The 26151-nt window shown below is 42.1% G+C and overlaps 1 protein-coding gene across 14 annotated transcripts in view; it reads left to right on the top strand.

Moving 5' to 3' along the window:
- The window catches only part of FBRSL1 (fibrosin like 1), a 596278-nt gene that overhangs the window by 256434 nt on the left and 313693 nt on the right, over positions 1 to 26151 (top strand). For 2 of the 14 annotated variants that reach the window (XM_073676027.1, XM_073676018.1), the window contains exon 1: positions 7559 to 7694. The exons of the other annotated variants lie outside the window; for them this stretch is intronic. The gene's annotated coding sequence lies outside the window, so the exon portion shown is untranslated. Of the gene's footprint in view, positions 1 to 7558; positions 7695 to 26151 lie in introns of those variants that run through there. 14 annotated transcript variants of the gene reach the window in all.

Below are 26151 nucleotides of genomic sequence, written 5' to 3'. Positions count from 1 at the left end.
TACATGTTCAGTTACAGTTTCCACGGTTAATAATGGCAATGTATTCGTAAAATAATGGATGCTATATGGTTGAGCCACATGGAATAGATTTTTTTTTTTTTATTTGCACACTAATAGACTTGAATAGACAAGTCTCATCTGAGATACAAAATAGATTAGTGCAAGCTGCAATTTTTTTTTCCACATGCAGATCCAGTCCGTGAAAAACATCAGTACTCATCTCTACAGTCCTATTACATTTTACGGTCAGCACGCGGACCAAAAACACTGCTGTGTGAACGTAGCCTTACAGGGACTGGCCTGCAGCCTGGTCCTGGACTGGAGATCGTGGTGAGGCTGTGAGACTGCGTGCCCACTATGCTTTTTTCAAGCGTTTTTTATGCGGAATTTCCGCAGCGCAAACGCTTGGTAATCCGTGCCCCATGATCCCCAATGAAAATCCGCATGTTCTGTGCACATGCTGCAGAATTTTCCGCAGCGGATTTTCCTTGCAGAAAAATCTTTTTTTTTAAATATGACAAGTTCCCTTTAAATCTCCTTAAAACGTTGCAAACGTTTCCTTTAAGCCAGAATTCTGTCAAAAACATTTAGATGAATCAGGCCCAATATATTTATTAAAAATAAACTATATGGGTTGAATTTAGGCTTTTTTCACTATTTTCTGTAAGTAAGGCTGTGTGCCCACTATGCGTTTTTCAAGCGTTTTTGACGCGGAACGCTTGCAAAACTCTTGGTAATCCATGCCCCATGATCCCCAATGAAAATCTGCATGTTCTGTGCCCATGCTGCGGAATTTTCCACAGCGGATTTTCCTTGCGGAAAAATCCGCAGCATGTCCATTGTTTGTGCGTTTCTGCATGCGGATTTGAGGTCCCAATGCATTTGAAAAACGCAAGTCAAATCCGCATGTAAAAACTCTGCAAAAACGCGTGTAAAATCCGCAATCGTTTTTACTGCAAAGAACATGCAGAAACGCTGCAGAAATTTTCTGCATCATGGGCACATAGCCTGAGATTGTGAAGGTGAAGCTGCGGATGGTGTGAGGGCCTCTACTCACTGCTGGCTTGCAGCCCAGCATAAGGAATGATGGGAAGTGTAGTCAGAAGAGAGCACAGGAATCTGAGGAGGAAGTGAGGCCGGTGAGTCTGACTTCTATACCAGGAAAGATCTTTGAACAAATTATTAAACAACATGTATGTAAGTACCTGGATAAGAATGAAGTGATTAACCAGAGTCAGCATGGGTTTATAACTAACAAGTCATGTCAGACTAACTTAATTTCCTTCTATGACAGAATCACTGACTGGGTGGATCAGGGAAATGCTGTAGATATAGTATATCTTGACTTCAGCAAAGCATTTGACAAAGTATCTCACACCATCCTTATTGAAAAAATGACCAAGTATGCAATGGACCAGGCAACTGTTAGGTGGATTCATAACTGGCTTAGTGATCGGACTCAAAGGGTGATTGTAAATGGCTTCACATCCAGCTGGATGAATGTCTCAAGTGGGGTACCACAGGGCTCCGTCCTGGGACCTGTATTGTTCAACATCTTTATCAATGATTTAGATGAAGGAATTGAGGGTAAACTGATTAAATTTGCTGATGACACAAAGCTAGGAGGGATAGCTAATACTAGAGAAGAGAGAGAGAGGATTCAAAAAGACCTAAATAAACTGGAGCAGTGGGTCGGCAACCAACAGAATGGTTTTTAACAGGGAAAAATGCAAAGTACTACATCTGGGCAATAAAAATGAAAAAAGCATATACAGAATGGGAGGAATAGAGCTAAGCAACAGTACATGTGAAAAAGATTTAGGTATACTAATAGATCATAGACTGAACATGAGTCAACAGTGTGATGCAGCAGCAAAAAAGGCAAATACAATTCTGGGATGTATTAACAGAAGCATACAGTCTAGATCACGTGAAGTCATTATCGGTCTTTACTCCTCTTTGGTCAGACCTCATCTGGAATACTGTGTACAGTTTTGGGCACCACATTTTAAAAAAGACATAGACAAACTGGAGCAAGTTCAGAGAAGAGCGACCAGAATGGTGACTGGTCTGCAAACCATGTCCTATGAGGAACGGTTGCAGGATTTGGGAATGTTTAGCTTGCAAAAAAGAAGACTGAGAGGAGACTTAATAGCTGTCTACAAATATGTCAAGGGCTGTCACATTGTAGAAGGATCATCTTTATTCTCATTTGCACAAGGAAAGACTAGAAGCAATGGGATGAAACTAAATGGGAGGAGACACAGATTAGATATTAGAAAAAACTTTTTGACAGTTAGGGTGATTAATGAGTGGAACAGGCTGCCACGAGAGGTGGTGAGTTCCCCTTCAATGGACGTCTTCAAACAGAGGCTGGACAGACATCTGTCTGAGATGATTTAGTGAATCCTGCTTTGAGCAGGGGGTTGGACCAGATGACCCAGGAGGTCCCTTCCAACTCTACCATTCTATGATTCTATGATTCTATGATTCTATGATGGCTGTGACAACAAAACTGGTGACAGAAGATGAGAAGCGAAGTAGAAATGGCTTTTCAACAAACTTTCATGTTTTAAGCCTATATCTTTAGTGGCAGTATCCTTTTATGGCAAAAGCAGAAACTAAGTTAGGTTTTGTTCACACGCAGCATTTTTGCTGCTTTTTTTTCAGTTGCCAAAACCTGCTCTTTACAGTAAAAAATGCTGCATTAAAACGCCCATTTTTGCTGTGGTTTTTTTTTGCAGCGCTTTTTGGGTGTGGATTATATTCGTGCTTTGTCTGCAGTATATGTTTAATAAGTAGTTTATATTTCACTGTTGCCTTTTTTTGCAGATTTTTTTTTTTTTAACTTTCGCAGTGCTTTTGATGGTTGAAAGAATTGACATGCTACAGATTTTTTAAAAAAAATGCTGCAGTTCTAAAATTCAGTGAGGAAAAAATAGCGGCTTTTAATTTGCAATAAAAAAAAAACACAGCATGTGAACATAGTTTTAAGGTAGTGGACAACTCTTTAATACATTGAAAACCACACTGATTTGCTGTAAAGCCACATTTTGGTGCACCCTGTAGACGCTTTAGTCACTACTTAGGAACTTGCCCTGTGAAGCCAGACGCCTATTGATCACACAGGGATAACCTCTCCATCTTGCTATTTGTGGGAGAACAGCACCACCTGTGCCTTGCCAAGCCTTGTGCTGGTTTGAAGTAGGCTGAGATTGCTGTGTCATTAGTGCCCTCTAGTGGACAAAATTGTAAACCTCTACAGCAACTTTGAACTCCAGAAGTCACATGCTGTAGTTGAATATTTGCCAGTGATGTTATCTTTATCTGATTACTTTTGTCTATTCTTCTTGGAAACCTTTTTTAAAGTGCACAGAAATGTGGTCAGGTCACACACAGAGGAAAATAGCTATGTCTTCTATCTGGTGAGCTGGGAATGTGATGTAAGGAAACTAAGGACTGGAACAGGATCTGTGCAGTGTGCAAGCTGATCACCTTCTATTTAACCATTGCAAAACATATCAAGTGCCTTAAAGCTAGTGAAAGACTATTGTGTTCAATTGTCTGCTGTTCACACCAGCCCCCGGTCTGCGCACAGTCAGGAGTCTCTTCACTGTCTGCAGAACATGTTACAGGGGTCTAATCCAATCCAGTCACTTCTGACCTTGGGGTAAACCCCATTCGATATGCGGAGATCACTCTGGACATTCACATTTCTTCTATCTGCAGCTGTTGACAGTGGAAGGATTTTACACATATAACCTATTGTCCTTTATGACTACATTTCATTTGTTTCTTTCCGCTTGATTTGCTTTTACATTTCTAAAACCCAGTGTAAGGAGAAAGTTCTGCTAAATAAATCTGTAGTCTTGTGATGTCCTGAATGATGGCTTCAATCTCCATCTGCTCTGCGAGGCAAAGACATTCAGTGGAAGTAGTTGCCACACAGATCTGTTGCCGCCTGCGGCACTTGTGTCACTACACGGTCAGGAATTTATGTCAGTTCAGCACAGTTAACAATCCCTGACAGTCCATGAACTGTAGGAAATGGTAATAAATAAAGACAAGGGAATGTATTCAGACACTGGACATACAGATTTGGGCTGAAATAGGAGACTTATCTGCAGACTTCATTTTCCTTTTGTTTCTGTTGCTGTGTGGAGCAATGTATTTGCATAGTCATAAATAGAAGGTCTTGTTGTCTTCCTTGGCTCTTACTGTGATGTCAGATTTGTAACAATTATTTTCAGGAGATATTTTTATGAACATCAAGATTTTTATTTTTAACTCGGTTGAATCGTGAAATTATTGGTTTATTGCGGTTCATATACTGTATGTAAAGCAGAACGGCATCAAGGCTTGACAAAATACTTGAGCCAATTAGAATTTTTTTTTCAGTAAGCCACAACTTAAGACCCCATCCACATTAGACTAAAGTCGAACGAATCCGACTATATCGATGGGATCTGGCTACTCGTGCCATATGTCGTTTTCCAATGGCAGATCCTCCTATTCTCTTAAGCCGCTGCCAGAGGAGTTTAGCTGCTGATTTCCTATAGAGAACACTGGAGCGCTTGTCTGGGCTGTGGGCAATCAGGAGATCTAGCTGTCTGCAGAATAATCGTTCAGCTGACAGCTATCTAATGAGTATTACATTGACCTCAATAAATAACCGCTTATCTGAATGTACAATATGCAGATTTGCAACAGAATTTTTTTCCTCTACATTGAAAGGGATTGTAATCCACAACAAAGATGACCATACTACAGATTCCGCCCGTACAGGTCTATTTCATTGCAGTCAGATTTTTCAACAGGCTTGTTCAGCTTGTGCTCCTGGCTGATATTGTTATCCACTGCAGGTTTCCCATATGCAAATACCTGTGTAAAATCTGAAGCATTTCCATCCCACACGGGCGTACAATGTGTGTACATTCACACAGGGCAGATTTGTTGCAAAAATTTCTGGGAGTGGTTGTTTCCTCATCGGGCATATAGATTTCTGTCAACCACATTCAGATATATGGGTCAGTTACAGAAATGTATGTAATCAATTAGCAGTATAATTCACCCTAAAAAGCTGGACTCTTTTTTTACAGCTTATTCCACTGATTTTGACAAGACCGAATAACAAAGAAGAATACTTTAAACCGTGATTCACACCGTGGCTTTTGCAAAACAATGCAAATAGTGTCAGTTCATGGTAAAAACACATGCGTTTTTTGTTTTTTTTTGTACTCTGCAAAAATTCAGCCTTAGGCCTCATTCAGACGTCCAAGAGTCGCATGCGTGTTCTATCCATAATTTTCATGGATAGAACACGGACCCCTATAGTCTATAGTCATTTTCATGGATAGAACACTGACCCCTTATAGTCATTTTCATGGATAGAACACTGACCCCTTATAGTCTTTAGTCTATCCGACTCATTAATCAAAATGACCTATTCAAGTTTATGAATCTGTGAAAACTGACAGCACATGGATGGCATCAGAGTGCCGTCCGTGTGCTGGCCGTGATGAACTTGGTAAGGACTCTATTACACGTATGTGACAAAAATGGTGCTGGTGTCATCAGTGTATGGTCTCTGTGTTCGTTTTTACCATCAGTGTATCATCGCTTGGGGGATTCATAAGTCTGCAGTCCCACATAGTGACTGGAGACTTGTTGATTTGGACCGGACAGCCCCTTTAAACATGGCCAACATACGGACTGTACACTGATATCACAGAACCAATTGAAGACAGCACTCCTTACGAAGTTTCAGACAGGGGCAGACATATCATTGGTAGTGATGAGTGAGCATGTTCATTACTCGAGATTTATGAGCATGCTCGGGTGTTTTCCGAGTATCTTCAGCGTGCTCGGGTGTTATGTTTGAGTCACGCCGTGCTCATGATTTGCGACTGTTTGACATCTTTAATACATGTGAAGAATGCTTGTTTCTTAGGCATTCCTCACATGTATTAAAGCTGTCAAACAGTCGCAAATCATGCGCACGGAGTGACTAAAACATAATTGCCGAACACGCTGAAGATACTCGGCGAAACTGACGCTGACCAAGCGCGGATGATGAAACTGACACTGACCAAGCGCAGATGATGAAACTGACACTGACCAAGCGCAGATGATGAAACTGACACTGACCAAGCGCAGATGATGAAACTGACACTGACCCAGCAAGGATGATGAAACTGACACTGACCCAGCACGGATGATGAAACTGACACTGACCAAGCGCAGATGATGAAACTGACACTGACCAAGCGCAGATGATGAAACTGACACTGACCAAGCGCAGATGATGAAACTGACACTGACCAAGCAAGGATGATGAAACTGACATTGACCCAGCACGGATGATGAAACTGACACTGACCAAGCGCGGATGATGAAACTGACACTGACCAAGCGCGGATGGTGAAACTGACACTGACCAAGCGCGGATGGTGAAACTGACACTGACCAAGCGCGGATGGTGAAACTGACACTGACCAAGCGCGGATGGTGAAACTGACACTGACCAAGCGCGGATGGTGAAACTGACACTGACCAAGCGCGGATGGTGAAACTGACACTGACCAAGCGCGGATGGTGAAACTGACACTGACCAAGCGCGGATGGTGAAACTGACACTGACCAAGCGCGGATGGTGAAACTGACACTGACCAAGCGCGGATGGTGAAACTGACACTGACCAAGCGCGGATGGTGAAACTGACACTGACCCAGCACGGATGATGAAACTGACACTGACCAAGCGCGGATGATGAAACTGACACTGACCAAGCGCGGATGATGACACTGACACTGACCAAGCGCGGATGGTGAAACTGACACTGACCAAGCGCGGATGATGAAACTGACACTGACCAAGCGCGGATGGTGAAACTGACACTGACCAAGCGCGGATGATAATTGATTCAAAACACAACGGTCTGTGTTTTTATGTACAAGTAAATCCCGGACATCTGATTGAGGCCTCCGTTTGCAGCTATACAGACTTTAGTTGCTGTCATTTCATGTGACTTTTTAATGTTTGTGACATCCATAGATATGTTTTTGTTGCCTTTAAGTTTGTAACTTAAGTTTGTAAGTTTTTAACTCTAAGTTGCCTTTTAAGGTTGTAAGGCTGGAAGTGTTATAGTTTTCCTTGCACTCTTTTAGCACACTACTGATACACAGAATAAAGGGAAAGGATTTTTTTCTTGACTTTTCCAATTCATATCTCTCTCCTGGCGGTATATTATGTATGCCTACCTGCTCACTTGCATGCTTACTAGCTATACACTAATAGTATGACCTGCAGGACAGGTCCCATGGAGTACATGCCACAAGGCGCCTGCTGTCTTTACACAAACACAGTCCATTATTGCTCCATTCCTAGATATGAATGAACAAAGTTCTCCTCCTGACATTCTGTAATCAGACCCTTAGCTGGGAAAGATTACAAGGGGTTGGGCTCCTGATTTGTTCTGGTTAATGTTACACACAGAGAGATAAGATAGCAGATACAAATGTCCCTGAATTCTTGTTCCTTATCACTTGTGGCTCATTAATACTTAATTTTTGTTCGATTTAATAACCCTGCGTATTCAGAGATAAGTTTTGCCTCAATGTGGAATAATCAGCTCATGAGTTACCAGCTTCATTTGCATTTACACCTTCTCTGCAAACACAGGCTGTATAAAGCAGGTAGGTGGTTGGGATTGGAGGTGTCAGTAGGTGTTGCACTGTCCCTACTTGTTACAGGTCTCTGCTGGTGTATGCTTTCAATGGTTTTCTTCCAAGTGTTTGTATTTGTGGCATTTGTGTCCCTTTACTCATTGTTTCTGATTTTATAGTGTTGAGATTGTCTATGTCCTGCCGTAAAGCTTTGATATCTTTGTTAGAGGCAGTTTGCCCTGCAGAACGATGTAAAAGTTTACTGCATTCACAGATTGTAAAAGTGAAAGATTACTGGCAAAATCAGTTTTCAGATAATGTCCTTGGTGCCGCAGGTGAATGTGTTGTAACTCATTGCTCTACTGGGAATTAAGAGTGTTCCTATGGCAGTATATACATGTTTTTGCCCTTTGATTAAAACATTGTCATAGGATTTTTTCACATACCATTTATGAACGGTCAAGAAAATATTATTGCTGTTACCTGTTTGTTCCCCTCTGTGCTGTGATTGGATTTGTGCTGGTTAGACTTGGACAAGGAGCCTTAAGATTTCCTTTTTTTTAAAATCATAAGCATAATAAGGCTGAAAGGTTCCAGGTTATTTTTCCTGATTGGTTTCCAGTTATTGTCAACTTCCAGTACACAGGCCTCATTCACACGTCTGTCGTTTTGTGTGCCACCCTAGTGCTGTTTATTTTTTACTATATAATAGGTAGGAGAAATTTGAAAATTCTGGAGGGGATACAAGAAAAATAGATGCCACGCTGATGGTAAAAACAGACCCACAGACTGAAAGTGGGGGTGAGAACCCACTGATTAAAATCAATCAGTTTAATGACGTGTGAATGGGGTCTTAATGTCCAGAGTGGTTATAGTTATGTAGACAGATTCTTAACTAGGTGTAGAACAATGAGTGCCAGGGTTGCAGGCGAGAAGTTCTGATTGATGTCCTCAGCTACACGACCTACTTCATGACAAAAGGCTGAGATTATAAAAGTGGCTGGATGTGTGAGGATAAAGGATTGTGAATGTTGGATTTCCTACAGATATAAGTTGCCACCATAGGTGTCTTGCTTACTCCCCTCTCACCATTGAGGACACTTTGTTACTTAGCCAAGTGCAATGTGCGTGTGTATAAATCTGAGGGAAGAATAGTTGTCAGTGAATTTGGTGTAGAGCTGCTAAAAGTGCATAGCAATGACTGCATGAAAACCATTGCCGGCTCAATTAGGAGTTAATGAAGATGTCTTAGCATTTTTGTTCCCCAATCCCTCCTAATTATGCAATAAGTGTACTCCACAATTGCAATCTTCCTCGGTTTCTATTGCGCTGCGGTCCTCTTTTGGCCATGACCACTCTTCAGCTTTGGTGGCTTACTCTGTGGGGGCGCTGTGCAGCCTTTCCATTGGAAGTCTATGAGGCTCAAAACAGGGCTCCATAGACTTACATTGAGAAAGTGATTAGAAGTCACTTTCAGGACTGATTTTCAGGTCAATTGAGACAGAAGAGGACTGGAGCGACACCAGAAACTGGGGTGGGCGGCGATCAGTAATATTTTTAATACACTTATTTGCATACATTTTTAGATATTCCTGATCAGGAACATCATTAGAGTGGTTACCGATCACTGGCTTAGTTCAAAGCACAAGATGCAGCGCTTTCCCAGTGAGTGGGGCAGGGGAGTGTTGTAGGATCCCAGCCCCCCTCGGACCTGAGTTTTGCTAGGAAGTCCGGTCCTTTAGCCTACTATTAGGGACTCTTTTGGGCTTTTTTGTTAGTTTTATTTAGTAAAATCATCTGTCTGTTTTCTTGCATAAAAAGGGCAGTCACAGACGGTACTTTTTAAGGATTAGAAGCATGAAATCTTAAGCATTTCTGAGTTACATAAGCTGTACATTGATAATCATTACCTTAATAAGCTAGCATTGTAATAGGTTTAATATCAGAAATAAAAATTCCTGAATATTCAGCCTTCAAAAATATGACTTTTGGTTCTAGCTAACGAAATATTCTCCAAGGCCATGTCGGACGCCTATAAATACAGTAAGGACTTTTTAGCCGAGCAGTAAAAATAAGCTTTCAGTGATCGCTGTCAGCCACACGGAGCTCTGCTCCAGGGTGGAATTGAATTTAGTGCAGTAAAAACCATTTGAGTAAAGAATAACAGATCTATCAGCAGTGTACACTGTCAGGGCCGCAGTAAAGTCAGGCATTATTACTTTCTTATCATACAAGGATGTGTTTACAAGTTCACGGAGTTACAAGAGCATTGCATTAGAGCTCAGCGAGATAACGTGCTTCATACAAAGGCTGCACAGTATCCCATGCTAATCTGTGGCTGAGTGGCTGGAGAGAGGCAGCCTCTTGTATCAAGGGTTAGAGAAGGACATTGAAGGTGAAGTCTCAGTCCTTAGTAATATCCCCTCTATATAATGCATGACTTCTTTCATGTGAATGCGTTTAGCCACAACATTGGCACCGAAGGACCATCTGTTGCATTTAACCTTTTAATGAGGTGGTTGACCTTAGATACTTGATGTCAGACTCTGCTAACTTTTGCACCAATTAATAAATATAACCCATCATAGACATCTAGATTAACAACAGTGCCAACATTTTGTTGATTTTCCAACAAATATCCCATTGTTATGGCACGGATCAGACAGGTTTCAACAGCATCTAGAGAGACTGTAATGACCAGGCCAGAAAGATCATACCTGGATAAATGGAATTTCACCTATACCGGGGAATGCACATGTACAAATGGGAAAAGAGGAAAGGATTGGATTCTGTGGATGGCCGGTGCTGCAGACTGCAATGAATACTATGGGCAGATTAAGACGTCAGCGAAGGGTTCGATATAACAAGACACAGCAAAGTGACTTGTAATGAATAGTGATGAGCGAGTATGTTCTGTTAACCCTTTCGCCGAGTATACTCGGGCGAGCTCCGAGTATTTATAGCTGCTCGGTGATATGCTTGAATCACTCCCGTGTGCATGATTTGTGACTGACAGCTTTAATACATGTGAGGAATGTCTGCTTCTTACATATTCCTCACATGTATTAAAGCACACGGGAGCGATTCAAACATATCACCGAGCAGCTTTAAATACTCGGTGCTTGCCAGAGTATACTCGGCGAAAGGGTTAACAAAACATACTCCCTCATCACTAGTAACGAATTAAAAAACCCCTTACTGTATAGCTAATAAAGATGGATTTTCAGAACCTAGTAGCGTTAGTAAACGCTTGGCGCAAGCACATGTTCTCCCATTCTTGTCCTGTTACTTTGAGAGCGAATGTGATTAGATCATCGTGTAGATCTGCAACATAGTCATGTCTGATACCACTGATGACGTGCACAATATTGGCAATATATTTACTACCTTATTGAACACCATGTCTGAGAGTGGAGTGTAGTTTTGCCTTTTTACATATTTAAGAGGGTTGTCCAGTCTTAGGACAAAAGTCTGCAGTCACATTGTGACCTCAGCCTGCTGAATTGTGAGTGATGCTGTATTGCTGGAGAGAGTGCACAATCACATAACCGCTTCTATGTGAGTCACGTACTTGGGGTCACGTGCAGACTAGACTCATGTGGATCTCTCAATAGAAGTGAATTGACTGACAGAAGGTGTCTGTCACAATTCAGCAGCCTGCAGTCACACAGAGTGACTGCAGGCTTTCATCCCAAGCCTTAACAACCCCCTCAAGGCAGCTAGAAGTGGGGAAAACCTTGTAGAAAAGTTTTGGTCTTACAGAAGATTTCACCATTTCTATTGCCAAGGGTAAAATCCACTGTAAAGACTTGTAGCCACTCAATTTACACTATGGATTTTCTCCACAGCACTTGGATAAGATTTTGGAAAATCAGATTCACTATTCTGATATTGGAAAATCAATCAAATATTTAGTCTTGGAAATTCTTATGGTACCTTCAAACCGGTCAGATACACAAAAGCCTGGGCTACACTGCCACTTAGTGTAGCGCTACTTAATCATTTTAAATATTAAGTGACAACGCCAGTCTAACCAATTACATACAACTCAATATATTACTTTTGATTGCAGCTGTAGGTAAATCGTTAAAATCAATCATTAGCTGTACAAAAAGTTGCAGTGTTGCCCAAGCCTTAAATTCATGCATTTGTCACATGTGGAACTTGAGCCTTGAACTTTTCTTACAGCTGTTCCTTTAAAGTGAATCTGATGCATGCTGCCCAATCCCCGGGCAGCAAGTACCAGGCACTGGTTGTGCGATCTCAGGCAGGTATGTCTGACTCTGAAACGCTGCAGAGTTTCAAAGAAAAACTTACTTAATAGCTGCCGGGGACCGAGTCCATGCTATAGCCTAGTCAGACAGGCGGATCTCTGGTGGCTTCTCCCTGCCCACTGCCTTGGATTGACAGGTCTCTGCCTATGTGCACGTGTAGGCAGAAACCCGTCAGTCACAGCCATCCGACAGGGAGAAGCCGCCAGGATCACTAGCCTGTAGTGTGGACTCGTTCTCCGGCGGCTATTAGAATTGTACGGGTTTTCTTCACTGAAACACTGCAGCGTTTCAGAAAAAAATGGGGCATATTTATCCCAATTCTCTTGTAATTTACACCAAAAAGCTAAAATCAAATGCCTTATGCCATACTTATGTGTGTTAAACATTTTTACAACTTGTCTGTCTAGGAGGCGTGGTCTCGCTGGTAAGGGGCGTGGCTTAATGTGCGACACAATGTGTTAAAATTGTGGAGCACACTTCTGGCACAATGTAAACTAATTAATAGGTGATGTAAACTGGCTAGAGAGTATTACATTTGTCAGATTTATCAAGCAGCATAAAGCACATTGGTAAATTTCCTGCAATTTAAGATTGCTTAGTTTGTTTGCACTGTCTGATAATTAAATATGATTGATAAATATGCCCCAATTAGATTGAACTGTACGAAAACCTAAAAATCTTTACCTTGTTTTGCGAAGATGTGACAATTTAAGGCCACGGCCCCACTATCAGTATTTGATCAGTATTTTTCCTCAGGAGTGGGAGCCAAAACCAGGAGTGGGTGATAAATGCAGAATTGGTTACTTGTTTCTATTATAACTTTTCTCTAAGGGTATGTGCACACGATCAGTATTTGCTGCGGATTGGACGCAGCACGCTTGCACTGCGTGCAAACCCCAGCGTCCAGATGTTACAGCATAGTGGATGGGATTTGTAGAAATCCCCATGTCCACTATGCGTCTGTGGCACACCCGCGGAAACTGACATGTGGCGCGTCTTTCCAGACCGCAGCATGTCAATTTCTCTGGCGGGTCCGCATGTGGGCTTTCCCCATAGACCTAACCTCTATGTGGAAAGTCCGCATGTGGAAAAAAAAAAATGGTGCCACTCATTAAGATATTGAGCGGAAGCCGCCGGCGGCTTCTCTGCAGTGTCGGGGCTGCAGCAGGTTCCGGATGGTGGAAACGTAGCCTGATTGTTCCTCACCTGGTTTTGGCTCTCACTCCTGAGAAAAAATACTGACTGAATACGAATAGTGGGGTCGCGGCCTTATAGAAACAAGAGCACCAATTCTACATTTTTGACCCACTCCTGGTTTATGCTTACAAATACTAAGGAAAAATACTGACCAAATACTGATAGTGGGGCCATAGCCTTACAGTTATTTAGTGCTGATATTTGCTCATAGACCGTAGGCTGCTGGAGTAGCTCTGTGGTTTCAGACCTTTGACCAGATGGTGTTCTCTCTGCAGCTGACTGCAGTGATTAGTATGGAGGATGTTGTGCTGAGTGGCTAATGACTAAAGTTTATTGCTTTCTTTAAAACTTTATTACTCTATCATTGCAGTCACTTGTACTGTTTATCTTTTATCTAAGCTTCTACAACTGCTAAAACAACCAACTATAAGTTATCTGAGCTTCACACATTAAGGATGCATTTACACTGGCCGATGATTGGAAACGAGCTTTCCTATGAATGCTCGTTTCCTGGTAGCGACTAAACAGCCTGCCAATTACCTGTGGCAATACCCGGGTTCATTGGGTGAAATAATTTTATATTTTGCTTAAAAATAATCCTCCTCGGCAGCACATCGTCCTGTGTAAATAGGACAAGTGTTTCCAAGAACAGTGATATTCTGTGTGCACACCAAAATCATTCTAAACTGGCTATTAAATGAACGCCAGTCAGCTTGCATGTAGGCGATCGGTCAAAAAAGCAGGGCTGTGGAGTCTGAGTCGGTATAAATTGGACCGACTCCAACTCCTAAAATATATAATAAATTTGATACAAAAGTTCAATGCAGTTTGTGGGGAATATTTTTTCATAAGAATTTGGGAAAGTTCTGAAATGTCCTATAAATGTCTGTCCTATTCCTGATCTAAGGGTCTAGACTTTTAGCTGAGATGAATCTGTGCTACAGTAAATTTATCACTTACACATGAGCCATGTATGAGGGAGTCGGAGTCGTGGAGACGGTGTCATGGAAATTGAGGAGTCGGAGGTTTGGCTTACCGACTCCACAGCCCTGCAAAAAAGACCACTGTAAATGCACCAATGGGTGTGTCTTCCACCAATCTGGGCCTCTGGCTTTTTTTCCCCTCTGACAATATTATTATTAATATTTATTATTATTATAGCGATGTTAATTCCATGGCGCTTTACATGTGAAAGGGGGTATACATGGTTGTTCACACCTAAGGAAGAGAAACTGCAAAAATGGATTCCATGCTTTGTCTTGGGATCATTCACACTCATACAGGCGCATCATTTGTAGCACTAGACCCGTTGATGATCTGGATCAGAAACATTACATGTTCCGTTCTTTTTTTCTAGCTAATCAGTTTAATAGTAAAAACTGGTGAAAAGCTTGATGGCAACTGATGCAGTTTTGCCATGAGTTTGAGGCACAATAAAACTGAGCCCGATAGCCTGCATACATGGAAAACACGACCTAAGAGAATTATACCAGCACTGCATGGACCTGCTAGTACAACGCAATGTTTGCATGACACGGTTACCAAATGTACATCTCGGATGCCTTGAACCCTTTCCATCAGAATGACTTTGTCATACTCTATAAGCAAGTACACAAAGATTTCACAAAGGTTAGTTATAATTTGTTCATGAGTTTAGAATCACTGTCTATTATTTCTTACAGATGATTTAGCTTCTATGAAAAGTGTTAGTCTCTTCTGTTAACATTTATGTGGGTAAAAATATGGCTACTGCAATGTAGGGGCTTCTTTAGTCCCACCATAGACAGACCCCAATATGCTGGCTAAACCTCCAAACTTGCTCATTTTCAATTGTTTGTGAAGATTTGGCTACACAGCAACAGCACCAGTATGCCTCGTGACACTGAAATCGCAGTGTCGCATTGTGACGTCACATCTTAATGATTTCCTATGGTGTCGCATAGCGACCTGCGACTGTGACAGTCATAAATGTTTACAACTGTGTTGGATTTTCTGTTGCTAGTCACACACAACTCCCTTACCAAAGACATCAATGCAAGTCACATGCGACTGTAATGTGTGTGCGCCTCATCTGTGATTTGGCCATTTCTCATGTGGCTTCACCATGTTTTACAGCACAATCCCAGCTTTAAAATGGTTGCACAACCATAAACTGCATAGATGTTTTTTTTTTTGCGACTTGTCTGAGAATTGTTGTAACCACAACATATGTCGCCATGTAGCCCTAGCCAAATGCTGTCATTCAGGGTCCAGGGCAGCATTTGCTTAATACTGACATAGAATACTCAACTAAAAGAGGATCTTTCACCATTTTTTTACTTGCTAAGCTGGCTACATCATGACAAAGTGGCTGAAGATCTGAATAAAACATAGTTTTTAATTTTTACTTTTCATCCCTGTTGCAAAGATATTAGCTTGCAAAGTTTATACGGTAATTTCCACTATAACTAAGAGGGTGTTACTGAGGGTGTTTACGTTTTCCCCTGCATGATGTTGCCTAATCATAAGTAGAACCTAAGATAAAAAACAAAATGAACAAATACCCTGTAGTAAGTAAATAAATACTAATACTACATGTAAATAACAAAGAGTACTTAGTTAGCATTGTTTTGATAAAAAAAAAACACAAAACATAAAAGCCATCCCACCACGACACTGTGTACCCCAGACGGGACGGTACCTAACTCTTATTTCACCATATACCAACATATGCTCTAGCTCATTTTTTTTTTTTTTAGGTTGTGGTCTAATCATAAGCAGGCAGCACCATGCAGGGAAAAAAAACTCCTCCAGAGAAGCTTAGAACCGGCTATCTCTGTGTTACATAGTAATAGCACTGTGTCCAACCAGGTCACACAGATCTCACTGCCAGCACCTACTGAAGAGAGCAGGGATGTGTGTCATTACATACACCGCTCTGCACCTATCCTAGGCATCGGGGATAATGGAATAGATGCAGAGTGGTGTAACACTGCAGCTCTCGTCTCACTGACCGTTTGAGGTTAGGGGGGAGAAGAGCAGAGCAGAGGTATGTGCCATTACACACACCACTCTGCGTCTACCCCAGACACACAGCTCTGCTTTCTCCCCTGCAGTTGTAATAACAGACAATGCAGAGCAATGTGTGTAATGATGCTCAGCTCTGCTCTCCTGAACTTTAGGTCTCAGCAGTGAGATCTGCGTGTCAAAAAACAATATTCTTTATGTACAAATTCTCTTTTTACTTAAATTAAAAGGTTTGTCTGACGTCATTTTCACATCAGTGCCAGTGTTGCATATAACGCATCAGTCAGAACGTGTTCATGATCAGCAGGTATTGTGCATCTATACTTTGAAGTGGACTTGATACCTGCCGATTGCGCATGTGGTGCAGGTACGTGGAGACATGACATCATTGGCGCCTCAGGCCACACAATGCAAAGTGAGCATTGCTTAACAAACCCTTTAACATCTAGCAGTTCGCCCTAATTTTGCTTCGAAAATAGTCATACCAATGCACTAATCTGGGGGTATGTGTCATTGAATTTGGTTTTCATTAAGGTCTCCTCAGACACGTCTAACTCACTGATTGGGGGAAATGGCATTTAGCTGTTTAGATAATTATCTGGATGCACAGATATACAGTACTTAGACTGTCACTGATTGGGGGAAATGGCATTTAGCGGTTTAGATAATTATCTGGATGCACAGATATACTTAGATGATCTGGAAAGATCTTTGCGGTTGGAACTTCCAAGTCTGATTCCTGCAGATGGAGTCCCCTGTCTTGTTGGAGAGAACGGGTCTTCGTAATGATTCATTTCAGTTGTTCCTTGCTTAGTAAAAATAAGCACTGACTACATAAGGATTGGTAGGTGAGAGGGGAAGGGTCTTTAAACCATTCTCATGGGTTGGGAAGTGTTATTCAGCTTTAATTGTGGAAACTCCTCAGTGAGGCGGCTTATCTGCTGCTGTTTCAGTGATTGTTTGGTTTAGATAAGCTCTGGAGAGCGATAAAACCACGATAACGTTCTGCAGATAAGCGCTCTTTTGTAACTGCCAGCAGCTGATAGGGACAGCATTCCCTATGGAGTTACTCATGTGGCCTCAAATCCTGGATTCTGTTTTTTCTTCTGCAGTTGTTGTGAAGACTGAAGACCAGCTTTAATAGAAGTCATACATGATATCCATGTCAGTGACCTGCGTTCTAGCTGCACATCAGACTGGAAAGGCGCCGCTGTTCTCCTAAAGATAAGAGTCCAGAAAAAAACTTGTATTGTGAAAGTCACAATCCATCTGATACTTATACTGGGGTTCAGCTGCTGCCATTGGTGGCAGCCTAAGGGTTAAAAACCCCCTAGGATGAAGCAGCGCCTGTGACAGGACCCGCAGCTGGTGAAGTCTAATCAGCGGCAGATGTGCAGCAGGATCCCGCCTATCACTGCAACATTTACACAGAGATAAATAGGTCTTAATCATCTATAAATAACAGCGTGTCATGTCTAAGGATCACTACCCTTCTGTGCATCTCCCTCAGGACCCAGGGCAAGACTTAATTACAGTAGCCTAATTCAAGGGACCAAATAATCAGAGGTTTGATGAAAGAGCTAGTCTCACAGCCTGGCTTGACAGAGCAGATGAAGAAGAAATCCCTATTTGATTAACCCCTGCCTCACTGATGGACGAGAAGCAGCTAGGTGTCTGAGCACCTCGGCGTATATTTCACCGCATTGCTTTTTCTGCATGCTGTAGGTGGTCACAAGCGAAATGTAGGATGTATATTTATGAGCTGGTTTTCATGGTGGTGCATTGGTGCCACACTGTGGGGAAAGTGTAGAACAATTCAGTAGGCAATGACTCTAAATTTGACACATACACTGGGTCCAGATAATCTAGTCAATACTTAGTCTTCATTATTTCAATGTAATTAAGAAGTACCTCTTAGAAATATTATTTCCCCCAAATGCTTATGTTAAAAGTAATTGTTTGGTAATCGAATGACATGGCACAAGTATCCTATGTATTGGAGGGAAGGGTTTACAATTTCAGAGCCATCTATTATGTGAGAAAGCTGATTATCATAGACTCTGCATACAATTAGTGACTACAGCCATTAGGAATAACAGAGTTGCTTGATCATGTGTAACAGGCTTCCATTTATTTTTATTAGAGGTTCGAGACGCTCCCCTTATTCCGGCTGCCAGCCTTGTCTTACGCTTTAGTACTAAAACAACATTTCACACAGTGTCAGAACTCTGCTCACATGGCAGCAGCCCAACAGCAATATGTGAGCCGTGTCTGGACAGCGGAGTCAGGAACAAGACATGAGGGTTTCCCATGAGGGAGGTCAGGAATGTAACTGGTGTCTGGGGTGACATCAGACTTCCAATCCTTCTGTCTGTGTCTAAAGCCAGGCTCAGCATCAAGGAGATGTGATGTCCATGGCTTTATATAGAGGAAGAGCCGGCAGACATCACTGGAATCTCTGATTCACATATGTATGTTATTACACTTAAATATTTTGTCCCGTAAGTTGCATGTACACATGCACATAGTGTGCTTTAGTTTGAGGATAAAGATAAAAGGATTGGTCGGGATAGGAATTTTGCTTTTAATTTAGAGGGCGTAAGTAGTCGGTGCTTGCATCTGCAACTTTAGTTTATTGCAAACTTTGTAAAATAGTACTTTGTATGTGCAAGCAGCTTACAATCCCTAGCCTAACTGCACCAAATTGTGATCAACTGTAACCAACTCTCCTATTCATTGCCTTAAAGGGTTTTACAAGTTTTTAAGTTATCCACTATTAATAGGATAAGGGATGACTTACTGATCCCTAGGTGTATCACATTTGGGAAACCCAGAAATCCAAAAAATGAGGCTCCGCAGTGCAGTCAAGTCCTGTCCGAGTTAAATACCGAAGATAGCCAAGTACAGCTCTCTGCGATCTCCAGCACTCCCATTAAGAATGAATGGAGCGGAGGTGCATGTGCTCGTCCTCCACGCCATTCACATAGGGCTCTACTGCGCCCTGTTCTCATGGTCGCTGGGGGTCAGTGGTGAAACCAATCCTATCAAAAGGGATACTTTTGTTATTACTCCTTTCAAGGCCTTTTACAGCAGGCTATAATCTCTTGAACAATTGTTCATACAAATGATCGTTCACAATCTTTGCCGATTGTAATCATGCCCATTAATTGATTATAAAAATTAATGGGCATGTAAAAACAAAAATTTACTCCTGTGCCACATCTTTTATTTTGACATAAAACCACTGCTTGACATCCACACATCTCATGTAAACTTGTAACGGAAACAATGTGGGGAGTGAATAATCTCACAAACAATTGTTATTGTTTGTAAAGCAATAGTTAACTGCAGACAACATTAACATTTTATATTACAATATGACAAACCCAGCTCTGCTCCTGCTGAATTAGATAAGTTGATCTCTTCTTTCATAGTAAAGGCCCCGTCACACATAACGAGATCGCTAGCGAGATCGCTGATGAGTCACGTTTTGGTGACGCAATAGCGATCTCGCTAGCGATCTCGTTATGTCTGACAGGTAGCAACGATCAGGCCCCTGCTGTGAGATCGCTGATCGTTACAAAGCTTCCTGGACCATTCCTGGGTCGTTGTGCTCCCGCTGGGCAGTGTGCATCGCTGTATTTGACACCTTGTTAACGACCTCGCTAGCGATTCAGAACTGAGACATGTAGAGGTGCATAAATTGGACTTTTCTGCGTTCATCGTCCCCGATTGGTGGTCGCTACTGCGTCCTTGTTTTTTTCAGATCCCACCAGCGTTCTCCGGCTGTGACTCCACTTTGAACAAATCAGACATCTTTAGTGAAGTAGGTATTGTTTGAGGTCTCAAATGAGTTTCCATTTTTAATTCATTTATAGGACATCTACCAATTATCTGCTATCATTGCTCTTCAGGAGGGAGGGCTTGGCTTCAATAGCGATCTCGTTAGCGATCTCGTTATGTGTGTCAGGGCACCAGGACCGTTAAAATACTGGCAGCAGTTGTCGCGGCAGGTCTTCGCATCATGGGTGTTTCTGCCATGTCCCACTGGTTGAAGGCCTGCAATTGCAGGATCGTTTGCACGCTATTCACCGAGCTCCACTTCCCCATTGGCTCGGTCCACAGAGTCCACAAAGCCAGGCGGACAGTACGTAATTGCATCACGTCGACGAAGAAAGTTTTGAAGCGTGCAACAGGCCAAAAGAACAGAGTCTATTGATTTAAGCTTCATGTTAATTGGCGTATGAAAAACTCTGAAGCGGTTGGCCACGACAGCGTGTCAGAAAACGTGCTGTGTGGGTGTGTGTGCACGAGACCCCTAAAATATCTGCCCATGCAAAAGCATATATATACAGATAGAAGCCAAGCCCTCCCTCCCTGAAGAGCAATGATAGCAGATAATTGGTAGATGTCCTATAAATGAATTAAAAATGGAAACTCATTTGAGACCCCAAACAATACCTACTTCGCTAAAGATGTCTGATTTGTTCAAAGTGGAGTCACAGCCGGAGAACGCTGGTGGGATCTGAAAAAACAAGGACGCAGTAGCGACCACCAATCGGGGACGATGAACGCAGAAAAGTCCAATTTATGCACCTCTACGTGTCTCAGTTCTGAATCGCTAGCGAGGTCGTTGACAAGGTGTCAAATACAGCGATGCACCCTGCCCAGCGGGAGCGCAACGACCCAGGAATGGTCCAGGAAGCTTTGTAACGATCAGCGATCTCACAGCAGGGGCCTGATCGTTGCTACCTGTCAGACATAACGAGATCGCTAACGAGATCGCTATTGCGTCACCAAACCGTGACTCATCAGCGATCTCACTAGCGATCTCGTTATGTGTGACGGGGCCTTAATGCTTGTCTTCCGGCAGTGAGCAGGTATGCATAAATGTGTGACCCTCCATGAACCGTAGCGTAAATACTTCCATATGCATTACTGTGGCTGCACGCTATAGTATGAGAAATGTTTTTGTAGGGCTTGTAAAGTCATTTGTCTTCCCTCTACTCCCTGATGTTTCCAGCACCTGGGACAACATGTATTTAATTGAATAAAGATGCGATCGCAAATGACTGCATGCAGATCCAGACAGTAACTAGTAGGTGTCGTGAATCCTTATAAGATATATATATGTCTTTAACAATGATGCATGCAATTATTTCTACTCGGTCAGTTTACACTTCCAACTTCCATGGTACAAGTATTAACCACAATGTATGGACCAGCTGCAAGTCTCCTGACCTGAACTCAACAAGCCTCGTGTGTGCCTTTGGGGCTGAGTTCGAGTGAGACCAGTTGTCCAGTCTAGACGTTGCCCTCAGTATTTGTAATATGAAACTCAAAAGTTCACTGGAGATATAAGGCAGATAAGCTGCTGCCAGAGCTGTCTCATAGTGGCCTACTCCTCTCTCCCCATTAGCATTACTCTTTCAGATGAGCATTTATGTGTCTGGGAGAGTCAGGAGAGGTAACAGGTGTATGGTCAGCATTTTTTTGCCAATGTGGTATTTTATAGCGATGACTAGATAATAGCGGATTTTTTTTTTTGCAAAGTCATTCCTTGCCATAAAAATTAACGTAATCAAAAAATCACAATTTTCATTGAATTTCAGTTTTTTTCACCCATAGAAAACAATTAAATGCAAAAACCTTGAAATTTAGGTTTTGCAGCGTTTTCAGTAAAAAAAAAAGCCTGTACAGCAGTTTGTGAAGCTCATTTATTTTTGTGATTTTCCCAAGTTTAAACTAAAATTTCTTGGTGTCCTCACCTGAGCATGGCTGTTCGGATTAGTACGTATTAATTATATTAATCATATGTGTTAAAGTAAGCTAAGCCCGACCAACTGAATTCCCTACCAATTTGTAAAAGTAAACATTGCCCTACCAACTCAATGCATTGCCAATGTTTTAGGTAAACTATGCCTGACCAATTCAACTCCCCCTGTTTTTTTTACATTTGCAATTGTGTATTTTTTCACGAACTCATGAACTTTTTTGTTCAGAATAGTTACTATTTTTCCAGACATAAAAAACTTATTCCACTAAATAATTTCCATTTTTTCCAAAAATGTTTTAGGCTACATTCCCACGATGAGTTTTTGACGCTGCGCATTTTCAAAAATTATATTACTTAATGGGTGCAGAAAATCTGCAGCATCAAAAACTCACCAAAAGCTCATTATATGAACGTAGCCTTAGGCCACGTGCACACGTTAAGTATTTGATGAGTTTTTTACATCAGTATTTGTAAGTTAAAACCAGGAGTGGGTAAAAAAAAAAGTAGAGGTGGTGATGTGTTTTTGTTATACTTTTCCTCTGATTGGTCCACTCCTGGTTTTGGCTTACAAATGCTGAGGTAAACAAACTCAAAAACTCACCAGATACTCATTTTGTGCACGTGGCCTTAGGCCACCAATGCAAGACATATGTAAACCATAACACCTTGCCTTGTTCATGCTTGTCTGATGGAAGCAAAGCTGAACTTTGGAATCCTGAAAAACGCAACAAGAAAAGCAGCAAAGAAAGCCAGCAAAACCTTTTTGTCTGGAGCTTTTTTTTTTCCTGCAAAGAGATCAGGTTTTGGCTGCAGAAAAAAAGCAACTTGTGAACATAGCCTAATTGTACTTCAGTAACCATATAAACATCTGACTAAGAGATCTAAAAACACTGAAGCGGCAAAGTTTGTGAAAACCAAAATTTGTCTCTTTAGTACTGAGGCTTTGTGCATAGCTTGAGGACGTGGAACGTCGCTTGCTCACGGCAAGCACGAAGACCAGTGTCTTCCAGAGCATGTGCAGATAGAAAATGAAGCTGAGGACGCATACCCATCTTCAGTGTGCATGCGCAGGATGCTGGTTGTCCATGCACGTGTGGGATTTCTTTGGAGAGTGTTGTGATGTTAGGGAATTTCAACCCATTATTCAAAATGCAGTGATTGTGACTGAGCCGATATCCAGTGCTACACCTATAACTAACTGGAAGCCAGGAATTTACGTAGAATTTAATTAATGGTTAAAAGTGTTTTTTTTACTTACATCCTGGGGCATTTATCTTTACAGAAACATGTTAATGATGCTGATTACATGAACTCTGTGGGTGCCTCCACACTGCTTTTTCGCACCCATTAGTTGGTCCAGTTGGGCTTACGTCCGAACCCTCCGCAAAACAGAATTCGGGCATATGCGTCGACTGGGCCATATATTGTAATGGTACAGACAGAGTGAACGTGTGCTCTGCCGTGCATCATTTTTGGCCGTGTACGCCTACTAGAGACAGACACCCAGACGCTGTTGGCCATAAGGCATGACTGGACCAGTGAACGTGTGCCAAAATGCAGTGTGAAAGCACCCTATGGCATTGGGGGCGGTTTAGTAGGGCAAAATGACCTGATAAGTTCCCTTTAAAATAAAGTATTTTCTTTTACTAATTCAAGAGAAGCCAAGGATGTATTCTTTTTTATATATGGATTAACATACTAGCCAGTAAGAGAATCTGCACACTCTGATAATGGCCATGGGTCTGTTTGTTTCCTCTTTGTTTTTTTTCTCCAGTCAAAAGGAATCTGTCACCGTTTTTTGCCATCTTGTCTCAGAGGAGCATGAAGTAGAGACACAGACCCCGATTACCGCAACTTACTCAGTTTTGATAAATCTCTTGATGATAAAACTGTGATTTTTATCACTACTGGACTAGTTGGCCTGATGCAAAGTAGAGAAAATTCTGAGAACTGGTAGATCTACAGCAGATTAAAGAAGCCCTCCCACCAAAGTTTTTATCTTAATATATTGCAATAATCATATAGCACTGAGCACTTACAATTGCTCATTTGCCCTTCTATCCAGTTAATTCTTCTATTTTCTATTAGGTCTGTGACATCCCATGATTTAAAACTGACTAGCTGAATTCTTCTAGTCTCTATGTAGAAACAGAAAGTCAGTTTTCCTCGCATGACTCATGAGTCACTGCAAAGTCCCTGTCAGGGGGGAGGAGGGAGCAGCTGGGTCAATGTAACGCTGGTGGGTGTGGACCACTGTTCCACAGGCTGGGCTTACTCTGGAGAGATGTGACTAAGTGTTTACCAGCTGCTCTTCACTAGGGCCTCTGATGGTGAGGATAGGCTAGGCTGCCGGTAAACACCAGGTACCACTCCAGGGCAGTCCCCGGGACTGCAGCAGCTGAGAAAAGGGTTAGAGTCAAGATACAGGAGGGCAAGACTGAAGCATAGTCAGACGGTCTGAGGTCGGGACAGGCAATGCTGGTTCATTATTTAAAGCCAGAATCAGGAATGGTGATGTCAAACATAGCGACAAACGGGCCGGGTCGATAACGAGAGATAAAATACAAAGGCGTTTAAGTGGCTGGCCAAACAGTCAGGAATCGAGTATGGGAATGATTTTTACAGGGAAAAGAGTCTTTCTGTTTCTACCTAGAGCAGAGAAAGAGAAGAATTTACTGGGTAGTAAATCAAAATGAGTAATTGTAAGTACACCGTGCCGTATAATAATATAATTGCAATATATTAAGAGGATAAAAACTTTGATGGAAGTGCCTCTTTTAAGAATGATTTTATAGAAATGACAGCAAGCAGACCAGTAAGTGATGCATCGCTGGAATCGGAGTCTCTGCCTCTACATTATGCTGCTCTCGGATGGGGTAACAAAAACCTGGTGACAGATTCTTTTTAAAAGTTATTTTATCTTGTAGACCACTCTTGTGCAACCAAAAACCTCATTGCAAAACCATGCTTGCTATTGTGAGAACCCCCCTCCTGAGCACTGCAGAAGTGTGTTAGCAGTAATGTAAAGCAAATTGTCTCTTCACAGAGAAAGAGGACTAGAACCTCAGTGCCACCTATAGGCAATCCTAACAGTCAATATCGACTCTCTAACGAGCCTTGTCACATGACTAGGATAAAAGCCAGAATCTCAATTTGGCAGACACTGTGTTTCGGTGTACTGCTCCTTGTCAGTGCAAAGTGTGAGATCTGGTTTGGCTGAGTGAGAGGAGGCTGACCTCAATCTAAGGGGTAGCTTTTCTCCTTGCGAGAGTGACATGTCAAGCCTAACATGCCAAGGTGAGGAGACTTTTAAGCCGCAATGCTCCTCTGGGAAATATGCAAATTATCTCTTCTGAGAGGAAGAGGACTAGAACTCTAGTGCCACCTATTGGAAGTAGCAATCCTAAGGCTATGTGCCCACGTTGCATTTATGAAGCAGAAAATTTCTGCTGCATAAATGCAAGTCCTCTCCCGGAAAAACGCATGCGGAATTCCGCACGCGTTTATCGCGCTTTTTTCGCGCGTTTATCACGCGTTTTCCACATGCGGAATTGCCTTGCGTTTTTTATGCATTGGACAAAGGCAATTCTGCTTGCGGAAACGCAAAATTAATTGACATGCTGCGGATTTTGGAACACAGCATAAACGCTGCGGAAAAATCCGCAGCATGTGCATAGAACATGCGGAATCCCCTTGGGGACCATGGGGTGAGGGTTACCAAGCATTTTACAAGCGTTTCCGCTGCGGAAATTCCGCATCAAAAACGCTTGTAAAACGCTACGTGGGCACACAGCCTAAAAGTCAATATCGACTCTTAAATGAGCCTTGGCACATGGCGTAGGATAAAAGCCTAACCAACATCTCAGTTTGCAGACACTGTGTTTCGGGGTGCTGCCTCTCATCAGTGCATAGTCTGAGATCTGGTTTGGCTGGGTGAGAGGCGTCTGACTAGCATCATAAAGAGAACAGCACCAGAACTATAAATGTGTGGTACTAAGTAATGATTAATACAAATTCTAATAAGCACAACTAGTCTATAACATACAGAGAATAAATGTCTGCACGTTTCGCCTTTAATTTACTAAACATCTAATTGGTTCGCTGAATGAAGCATCTTTTCCAATCAAAGCAACTATGGAGCATTGGGATGAAACAAAGCGGCATATTTCTGTTGCTGTGGGCCCGTCTGCTGCCTTTTTTTTAAATCATCTATGTTACAGTGCATTCCCAAACT

Source organism: Phyllobates terribilis, unplaced genomic scaffold, assembly GCF_046119375.1.
Source record: "Phyllobates terribilis strain yellow unplaced genomic scaffold, ASM4611937v1 Scaffold_1__5_contigs__length_1240528914, whole genome shotgun sequence".
Taxonomy (NCBI): Eukaryota; Metazoa; Chordata; class Amphibia; order Anura; family Dendrobatidae; genus Phyllobates; species Phyllobates terribilis.
Note: the sequence above shows the minus strand (reverse complement) of the source record. Positions and strands in the feature narration are given on the sequence as shown.